Genomic DNA, 11,075 nt, shown 5'->3' on the forward strand with positions numbered 1-11,075 from the left:
ACAAATATGAAGAACAACTACACTAATCAAGATTCAATCATCAAAACCCAATCAAACAAACATGAAATTAAACAAAGCAATAAAATAGGATAGAGTTAGAAATGCTCATTGATAATTGAGAATATCTTCAATACAATTGTCACCCTTACATTATCAATGTCTCAAATCACCATTAAAATCTCTCACTTTATCAATTTAAATCTACTCCTAAAACTAAACCTAAAACTAGAGAGAGAAACTCTCAACTAAGCTAAAATTATGAGGAAAATAACGTCTAAAAAAATAACCCGAAAAACAGGGAAACTTCTTAGCCAATTTAGCAACCATACTCCCATAGGTTATCTCTCCCGTCCTTCGTCCCCCTATGATAGACTCACAACTCTTCAAGAATAGGTGGCCCATGTACAACCTTCCTCGTCGCTCCTCCCTTGTGGCTAACAAAAGTACGACCAACTCAAGCTTTGTCATTTTACTCAAATCTTTCTTGGGGAGAACCGAGTACCCCAAGAGCCTATGCAAGATGCGAAGAGAAGGTTGGTGCGTATCACTAGCAAGGGAGAAGTGGGCATCAAATGCTTCTTTATCCGGAATAGTGTTCCACCAAGAAAACTCGGCATGCCCATTAAGATGCTCATGCTCGGGGAATAGGAGATCAGCATTGGGATTGAAGTCAAGAGCTTCATTGAACTCTCAAAGGGAAAGATTATGATCTTGGTTGAAGAGTTGGAAAGAGATTTCAAAATCGGAATCACCAATTGCAGCAGCCTCAAAAGAAGATAGGAACTCCCTAGTGGGTTCAATATATGTTCGGTAGGCAGTGTTTGCAAATGTGCCTATTCGAAGATTGTCAAAGAGAATCCATAAATCCTCGTTAATGCCCAACTTTATCATATCTTCTCTATAGTAATGGTGAGAGGTTCTATGGAGTCTCTTTTCCATGTTGGCATAAATTGGTTTATGTGATGGGTTGTTGAACTTAAGAGTGGGGAGGGGTAAGGGGTCATTTGAGGTTTGGTTTTAAGTTTGAGGTTCTTTTTGTGGTTCCTCAATTTGAAATTAGGGTTCCTTCCCTTTCCTTTTCTTGGATGTCAAAGATCTCAAGACTCTTGACATAGTGAACAATTAAATAAACAGCCAAGCAACTCAAATAAGCACTCTTACAATCACCACTTAAACCAATACTTATCAACACCACAAGGAAACCACACCAAACACCAAAGTGAATACCAACTTCAAACTTCACCAAAATCACACCAAAAGCGATAACAATGCTAAACAAACCGCAATAATTAAATTTTAAGCATCAAAGATTATCAAACAACAACAATACGAATCAACATTATCAATTCAATCAACAAAATACCCAAAAACAATTCTACTACTATTCACAAGTATAGAAAATCAAATTCTCATGCAAATGTAATAAAACAAGTTAAAAAAAGAGTAGAGAAGATGATTATACCATACAAGAGGCAAGATTAACCATGTTTCGAGCACCAAATCACCAAAATTACAAAATCCCCAATTTGGTCTCCAATGGAGATTGAAGCTTGAAGAAGAAGAAATGGTGAGTAGTAGTATGGAAAATGAGTAATTTGAGGAGAATTATGTGGGAAATGAGTGATTTGTGAGGGAAATTTATGAGTTTGGATGATGTTTGGGAAGATTTGGGGGTTAGGGTTTGTAGCTTAAAGTGAGAAAGAGTAGGGGGTCGAAAGTTAGAGTATGAGAAATGAGGAAAAAGGAGGAAAGAAAGAAGAAATGACACGACCTTCTATCGGGCGCACCCGTGCGTGCCACCTGCGCGCCCGCGAGTGGGTAGCGTAGGATGGTCGCGCTTAAATTTCCTCTCTGGATTTTGCTGGAGCGGCCGCGCTTCAATCCTTCGCGCCCGTGCTCCCCTGTTTTACCCTATTCTTCATCCTTAACCTTATTCTAGCTATCTTTAGTGCATCTATCCTTCACATATGGCTCGTGATCATGCCACATTGAGCTCAAGCTCCCACAATAACCACTAAGTGTCCCCAAATGATGCTTCATGCTTGATCAATGAATCCAATTGCATGAAAACCATCCTACAAAAACAAACACAAAACAAGTAAAGAAAAGAGAAGATAAGAAAAGAAAATGAAAAATGAGAACAGAAAAGTTAGAGGGTCGAGTTGGCTCCCGAAAGGCGCTAGTTTAAGGTCCCTAGCTTGACCCTACCTCCAAGTCATAGAGGGTCAAATAAAACCACCTTGTCCAAAATGGTGGAGAGAGTAGAGACATTTCCAAGCTTTGGCAAAATCACATTATGAGAGTCATTATCTTGCATCACAAAAACCCGATCAAACTTGTTGAACTTCAACTTCTTTTTCTTTTTCTTGGGAATTCTCTTTCTCTTCTTTGATTTCTTCTTCCTTAGAGCTATGAACTTCACACCATCTATCATTGAAAAACTACTCTCATCATCATTCAAAGAGAGTTCAAACCATCCCGACATCTCAATCACATCCTCAAGCCTTGAGGTCTCTTTCTCGCCTTCACTAACCAACTTGCTTTCAACTCTTATAGAAGCATTATCACAACCTTCAAGAACATCATTAGAGGACGACGCAAAAGTGCAAGCAATGTCATTCATAGGAAACTAATTAATGCACATAATTCCTTGCACATAAGAAAGAGACTCGTGCATGGGCTTGAGTTTGAAACTAGTCGTATCATTACCAACACACTTAGTTATAAAGCCACCTTTCACATCTATCAAGGCACCCAAAGTTTCTAGGAATTGTCTCCCTAAAATGATAGGTACGTTGTCATCTTCCGCAATCTCAAGCATAATGAAATCAACGGGGATAGTAAATTCTCCTATCTTGTAGGGTACTTAATGAAACGGTCGGCCAATTGTAGGGTCGTGTTGGTAGGGAGGAGCTCACCTAGCTTAATCTTCTTGAACACGGAGTATGGCATGATGCTAATACTAGCACCAAGATCACAAAAAGCATTTTGGAACAATTTTCCATTGATATTGCAAGGGATGGAAAAATTTCCGGAATCTTTCATCTTCTTGGTTGTGGTAATTCCTATTGCCTTGACCTCTTTGATTATCAAAACGTGGTCCATTGTTATTAGACACAAAATTCACATGCTCATTCTCATTACCATTAAAATCATCACATCCATCCGAAAAAGAATGAGGGCAATTAGAAGCATCATGATCATATGAACCACAAACATCACAAAACAAACATCCACTAGGCGTGTTATTGGAAGTAGGAGGAGTAGGGGTAGAAGATGTAACTCTCCCCTTATTTTGTGAGGGAAGAATAGGTGCTTGTGAAGAAGAACTCTCCAATTTTTCTTTGATAGAAGTCATCTCCTTCCCTAGGTTTGAAATTTGGGACGACAAATTGTTGATGGCATTTAAATGATCAACGGAATAAAGCGTTGATCCACTCTTGCTTATAGACTCTCTCTCACCATCTTGCCAATCCATGTAGTGTCTTACCACGTCCTCAATGATGTCTACAACCTCTTCCTTCTTCCTATTCATAATAGGACCTCTCGCTCCCGCATCAAGGCATGACTTGCCTGAGAGCTCAATCCACCATAGAAAATTTGAATCACTTGATAGGTAGGAATTCCATGATGAGGGCACTCTCTTTGGTACTCCTTGTACCTCTCCCAAGCTTCATAGAGACTTTGACTAGGCTTTTGCTTGAAGCCTTGAATGAGAGTTCTAGCTTCTGCCGTTCGCAATGAATTCCTTAGTGACCTCATCCTAAGTTCGCAATGAATTTGGCTTCACATCCTTATCCAACCATTCCAAAGCTCTTCCTATGAGTGGATAGGGAAAGAGCTTCAAGCGAATGAACTCTTGGCTCACACCATTGACCTTGATCGTGTTACAATACTTCTCAAACTCCTTGAAATGATTTAGGGGGCTTTCATGTTTAGCTCCACTAAATTTCCTTCTTCCAATCAATCTTATCATGGCCGGACGGATCTCAAAGTCATTGGCGGGAGTTGTAGGTGGTGCAATGCCACTTTCAAACCTATAAACAACGGGAATACCCAACTCTTTCAACGCAACTCTTAGATTGTCACTCATGTTTGCTTGTTCAAGTTCCTGTTGCACCTCTTCTTTTGGAGGACTAAGCTATAACTCAAAGAACGTCTAGCAATTCTTCTTCTAGAAATTGTCCTCTCTATCTCCGTATCAAAAGGCACAAGAGAACGAGCACTTGCACTATGCATACAATCTTAAATGAAACAATTAGTAGCACGGCTACAAATGTAGCCTAAAGGGAAAAATCTTTTTGTGTTTTCAAATAGAATGAAGTAGACTCAACGACTATAGCAAACAAACTATGTCATTCCCCGGCAACGGCGCCATTTGATAGAGAGTTTAAACATGTCATTTCATGCTCAAAACTTTATCAACAAAATTTGTAAACACTAGACTAATCCGAAACAAAGTATAGGGGTAAGTCAAGGGTTGAACCACGTATGAGAAATGGGAGAAAGGTTACTAGAGCCTAGGGTCAAGCTACTTCGAAGTATAGGAAGGTGTTGATTGTGTAAGCTACGATCTCAAGCACTAAATCACTAAAGAAATTCAATATCAAAAGCACTAGGGATTAGGATCCACATGCAATTAAGATAGAGAGGCTAATTGATGGGAATCGATCAACCAAACGTTGCAAGGGAAAATAGTAATCGTAATCGAAAGAACTCAAAAGGTTATTTCCTAAAAGTCAAGCTAGGTTTCCTCTATGGATAACTAACAAGAAGAATTACAAACCAAATTCAATCAATAAATGCAATCCCTAAATCAAGTGGTCATGTCCTTAGGAATCACAATGCAATCTAGCTTGAAAATTAAGGTTAGTTACTCTTATCAATCCCAACACATGCACAATTCTGTCAACCTATTTAATTACAAAATTCAATCGATCAAAATCCTTCAATTAGTTATGATCCATCATTCATGCATGCTTCACCATCACCCTAGCAAAGATTATACTCACTAATCATTGTAAATAGAAGAAGAAAAACTAATATATTCATCATACACATCATCATCATTGCAAAACAAACTAATCAAGATCAAATCGACTAATAAACTTGAAATTGCAACAACTAATCAAAATCAAATGCAAAGAGATTGAATTAAGAAGAAGAAGAATCTTACAACCTTTGATTAGTTCAAAGAAATTGTGCTTGCATTAAAAGTGGATGAAGATCAAAAGTAGAAATCACCAATTTCTCTCTCAAGTTTCTCTCTCTAAAATCAAGTACAAAAATGGAAGTTGAAGTCCAGTTCTAGTTGTTTTTTTCAAAAATAGAAGGAATAGCTATTTAAAGTATAACTAACTAGGGAGAAATAAGGAAGACGTCCAAAAATAGACCCGTCCAGGCACGCCCGCGAAGATCTGGTACGAAACAAGAAACCCAGGTGGCGCGCCCGCGCGAAAGAGGTGCGCGCTCACGCCAGCCGGGGATTTCCTTCATACGCTCTTGATGTATGTGGTGTGTTCCTCTTGATCTTCACTAGATATGTCAGTCCCAAAATGGAGTTTATGCTGGGTTCAACACCATATTTTCATGCGAGCGCAGCACGTGAGCGCAATCATCAAATCTTGAAGCTAGCAACTCCTTGCCTTATAAGTTATGTAAGAGCTTCCACCTTGTACTTTGAGCATCCTCCAACTCGAGAAATCATCATGAGGGGTCTCAGACTTCACCTTATACCTATAAACAAAGAAAAGAGAACAAATAAAAGAGAAAAGACAATAAAATCTACAAAACTAGAAAAAAAAAGGTAAAATAAGCAAGAAAGAGATAAACTAGAGAGTAAAAGGTCAAAACTAAGAGAAAATATAGAAAGAAAGTTATAAAGAGATCAAAAACATCTTAAAATATCGCCATTTGAGTGCCATAAATGATACTCATCAGACACAATAAATCAAATTGGGCTTATAATATATCATCGAAAATCTCTTTTCAAGTCCCATCCAACTAAGCAATAATTGGATTGAGATTATGGACTAAAACAATTAGGTTTGGAGGTTTTTATGAATTGGACACGAAATGAATAATTTTGGGTTTAAGGACACAAAATGAATGATTTTGGATTAAAACATCTTAGGTAAGGTTAGGAATATGGTCAAGGTTTGAGGAAACGTTGCGCGACTCTTTAACTCTTTACCGAACTTGTCAATCAAAACGTGAAAGGTACTCATCACTGGGTTTGGTTTTTGGGGAGACACAATCAGGTGTCTACAGAAGCCTCCACTTTGACTTAGTTTGGAGAAACATAAGTTTCAAAAACGCTAGTTAAAGTAAGTCGATAGCGATGGAGAATGATTCAGAACGTTCGGTGATCCTAAATCATCCTTTTTAACGCTGGTACCTGTAGAAAGCGTCAGTTCTAAAAATAAAGGAGTTAAGGAAAAGAAACGCGTATCTGGGATCGTCGAGCACAAGTCTCTGGATGTCATCAACTCTAACTCAATTGGACAACCTCCACATTCTCAAGGAGCGTTGTCGAAGACCGCTTCTCTTTGAACCATCTTATCAAATCGGGTGACAAGCTCCTCATTCTCAGGGAGCGCTGTCAATGTCCACTCATCTCTAAACAAGAGCTTACTCAAGGAATGTTCACTCATCTCTGAACAAGAGCTTACTCAAGGAATGTTCACTCGTCTCTGAATAAGAGCTTACTTAAGGAATGTTAACTCGTCTCTGAACAAGAGCTTACTCAAGGAATGTTCACTCGTCTCTGGACAAGAGCTTACTCAAAGAATGTTCACTTGTCTCTGAACAAGAGCTTTCTCAAAGAATGTTCACTCGTATCTAAACAAGAGCTTTTGAAAGGATTGTTCACGCGTCTCTGAACAACAAGAGTTTTGGATGAAATGCTCACTCGTCTCTGAACAAGGTAGCAATAGAAGGGATTGTCCACGCATCTCTGAACAAAAACGCTTTGAAAAGGATACCCACGCGTCCCTGAGAAAAAGAGTCCACGCGTCTCTGAACAAGGGAGCAATAGAAGGGATTGTCCACGCGTCTCTGAACAAAAGAGTTTTGGAAGGAATGCCCTCATGTCTCTGAGAAAAAGATCTTTGAAAGGAATGTCCACGCATCTCTGAACACAAGAGCTTTGAAAAGGATTGTCCACGCGTCTCTGAACAAAAGAGCTTTAGAAGAAATGTCCACGTGTCTCTGAACATAAGAGCTTTTTTTAAAGGAAAATGGTGAGAGTGTTCGATTGGCAACGAACAAAAGCTTTGATGAATTGGTGACGAATGGTGAGAGTGTTTGATTGGCTGCGATAGAAGCTTCAATGAATTGGTGACGAATGGTGAGATTGCTCAATTGACTCCGAACAGATGTTTCGGTGAATAGATGTAATGAATGGTGAGATTGCTTGATTGACTCTGAACAGAAGCTCCGATGAATAGATGTATCCTGTAAAATCAAATATTGTCAAAGGACTTTGCTGGTGGTTTTCTTGGGGTAGACCCAAGACTTGGTGTACTTAACTTATTGTATGACTCAATGTACTAAAATCGACTCGATGTGTTTTGACACGACATGACTCGTGTGTGCAGAGTCAACTCGATGAGGTGACACGACATGACTCAAAATTCATGACTTGCATGTGTTGTGATTTGTGCTCATGCGACGCGAAAGATGCAGAAAAGCTAAAATTTTCTATCCTTTTTGTGGAGGGTACCGACTTTCTCCAAAAAAGAAAGACGCGAAAAAGGATGAAGTGTAGGTAAAGCTGAAAAGTGAAGTTTTTAAACTTCCTCAAATTTTAAAGGATGAAAAGAATGAATCAAGTGATGTTGCATGTTGAGTGAGCTTAATCAAGTGTAAGCATTAATCGTTGTATCTCATGGTGCAAGGATTGATGATCTGATAATGAAAGTATTTGGGTAACTTAGGCTCGGAGGCTAAGTACCTCATAATGACAAAGGATATTTTAGGTCGTTGGATTCTAAAACACCTTTAATCAAACAAAAATTTATAAAACCTAAACCTAACACTAAACACAAGTTTAGTGGCAAGTAAAGGGTCGATCCACGGAGAACGGCTAATCACTACCAACATTACCAACAACTAAGCTAGGTCAACAAGAGGTAAGAAATGACAACTAACACTACAAGACTAGACTAGACTAAGATAAAGGCTAAAACACTAAGGAAACGGTTAGGCATAGCATTCACTCAAGCATAAACAAAGCCTGGAATTGAATCAAAATGTGAACTAAGAAACTCATGTCAATGATTTAAAGCACAATCTAACCACCCGTCGGGGCTAATTGTTTTCCTAACTCATCCCCTTGCTTACACTACCATCATAAGCCATGTGAATCAGGGTACAATTCAAGCCAATCATTCAATGGACAATCATAGATCACGCTATTACCATAACTTAGTTGAATCCACCCAAGTACAACAATTGATAAGCCTCTCAAATGCAATAATTGGTAGACATGGAAAATAAAGTATTTTAATCACAAACAAATTAATTTCAAACCCTAAGACATGCTTAAGATCCAACTACACCACAACCATCCCCTTATTTGAGGAACTACTCACTAATCACGCTAATAACAAGATTAATCAATAATTTAACAAGCATCAACATGATTAACAAGCAATCAACAAAGCAAAATCAAAAGAAAGCAATAAAGATAGAGAAGAGAAGGTAAGAATTGCTTATTGATTGATTTTTAAAGCTTCCAATACAACTGTCACTCTTGAATTTTCGTCATCTTCAATCCCTTATTGAATAATCCTCACTTTCTCTCTCTAAACTACTCTAATCCTAAGCTAAACCTAGAGAGAGAAGCTCTCCTAAAACTAGAAAAAACGATCTAAAGAATGAAAAATCAAGAATAGAAGTCCCCATACATAAAGCAAGCCTCGCATATTTATAGAGCCGCGAAAATAAGCCGAACAGGGGTCCGGGCGCGCCTGCACACGAGGGTTGCGCGCTCGCGTTTTCGTGGGTATGCGCGACTTCTGCTGCTGGGTTGCGCGCCCATGCGCATAGGGCTATGCGCCACGCACAGTGGGTCCACGCCCACGCAAATATTCTTCCTCCGCTTCTGAAATTTGCCTTCTGTGCGCGCCCGCACACAAGGTTTGCATTCCCGCGCATCTCGCTTTCTTCGAATCTTCTCTCGTTCTTCCTTGGATTCTTCTTTGCAATTCTTGACTTCAAAAACCTAAACACAAAAACCAAGGGAATCAATAAGGTAGGGGCAACGGTATGAACACACAATAAAGGCAAGCATTCAAGCACATATGCGATTTCATCCAAAATACATCGAGACATGAATGCACGTATTATTTGAACAAAACAACTATAAAACAACGTAAGACAAGCTAAAATAAGGCATAAACACTACCTTAAGAGTGACATAAATGTCACTTATCAAATTTCCCCAAGCTAAACCTTTGCTCGTCCTCGAGTAAAGCTAGAACAAAAGAGAACAAGATGAAATTATTTAAAGCAAAAGAAATAAAATAAAAATAATGGGAAAGAATTTACACTAACTCACTGTCGTAGGAATCACAGTTGTTTTTAGCTACCATAAGCCCTTAAAACCCCAAAGTCGCCTTTGAGGACAAGTGAGGTCTGGTAAGGGTTTCCAAAATAGTTTAACCCATAACTCTAGCAACCAAAGCAAGGCAAGGCAAATAAAACAAATAAAAGAAAAGAAAACATATGAACTTAAATGGACAAAGAGATAAGAACAAGCACCAATGAATGTGAAACTTTCTAAATAGACAAATGTATGCATATTCCAAGATGTCAATGGTTGATTGAAACATAAAATATGCTAAGCATGGAGAACTCAAGGAGATTCAATCCACCCTCGTTCCAACCATACTTCCGCGTTCTCTTCACTAGCTTCAAATCAACCCCCAAGCTAGCTTCTCATGATTCCTCAAAGGAACCGGAAGAATAATAAGAATGAAAGGCATGAGAAGGTTATCCCGACGTCTTAGCTATGCACACTCTCTTTAAAGGCTTGAAATCTATCTCCCTTCACCGGTTTTAGACACAACCCTCTAAGGTCTATAGGTCTTTTACAATTTGTAACGTCATGGCTTAGGGTAAAGGTGGGGCAAAATTTTGAAAATTTGGTGGTATTTCCTAAGTGAAGCGAAAGAGGGGCCCTATCTTAAAAACAAACATAAGAAGTCACCAATTATCAAACAAAAATGCCAAAATACCATCTCCCTCAAGCTTATTCAACAAACACTCTAAACACAAACTAAGAACCACTCCCCCAAGCTTGAAACGGAGCATTGTCCTCAATGCTCAAGCTAAAGAAAAACGATCACAACTAAAAATAGTTTTATTACTTTTCTTTGTTTTTCATTTTTTTTTTCTTTTTTTTCCTTTTTTTTTTCTTGTTCCTTTTTTTATTTTTTTCTTTCTTTTCTTGTAGCATTTTCTAAACAACTATATACACAAGTTTCAATCTTGCCATACACTTTTGAACTTAAACCAACATGTATTCACTAGGTCGTCAAAACAAGCATCCAACCAAAATTTGCTTCACAAAACTAACGTTTAAAGTCGTAAGGCTTATAATAAGGCTAGTAACCAAGAAAGGAAATAAGCTCAAAGGGGTAGCAAGTGGGTGAATGCAAAATGAAAACAAGAAAGTAACAAAATAAAAGGAACACAAAAGAAAATGAAAAGTGTCATTTTCCTCCCCTAAAGTGGCTCGGTCATGGTCTTGGGAAGCTAAGGATCCAAAGCGCCACTCAACAAAAGTGATGAAGGCTTGAACAAAAATACCTCACACGGGATTTTTTTAACAAATACCAACTCAAAGGCTTCAAATTCACTATGAAGAGCAACACCATCTTACCACATTCAATGAACTAAGGCTTCATGGACCCTGAAGTTCTTAAACCCGGCTACCTTATCATATGGTATCCTAGAATCAACCAATGACATTCTCAAATCGTGCAAACATTTACCACTTAGGAAGGTACACATTCAAAAACACAAGTCCAAGAAGAAATGTCCAAAATAAGACCAAACAAAACACACTT

This window comes from Chenopodium quinoa, unplaced genomic scaffold, assembly GCF_001683475.1.
Source record: "Chenopodium quinoa cultivar QQ74 unplaced genomic scaffold, ASM168347v1, whole genome shotgun sequence".
Taxonomy (NCBI): Eukaryota; Viridiplantae; Streptophyta; class Magnoliopsida; order Caryophyllales; family Amaranthaceae; genus Chenopodium; species Chenopodium quinoa.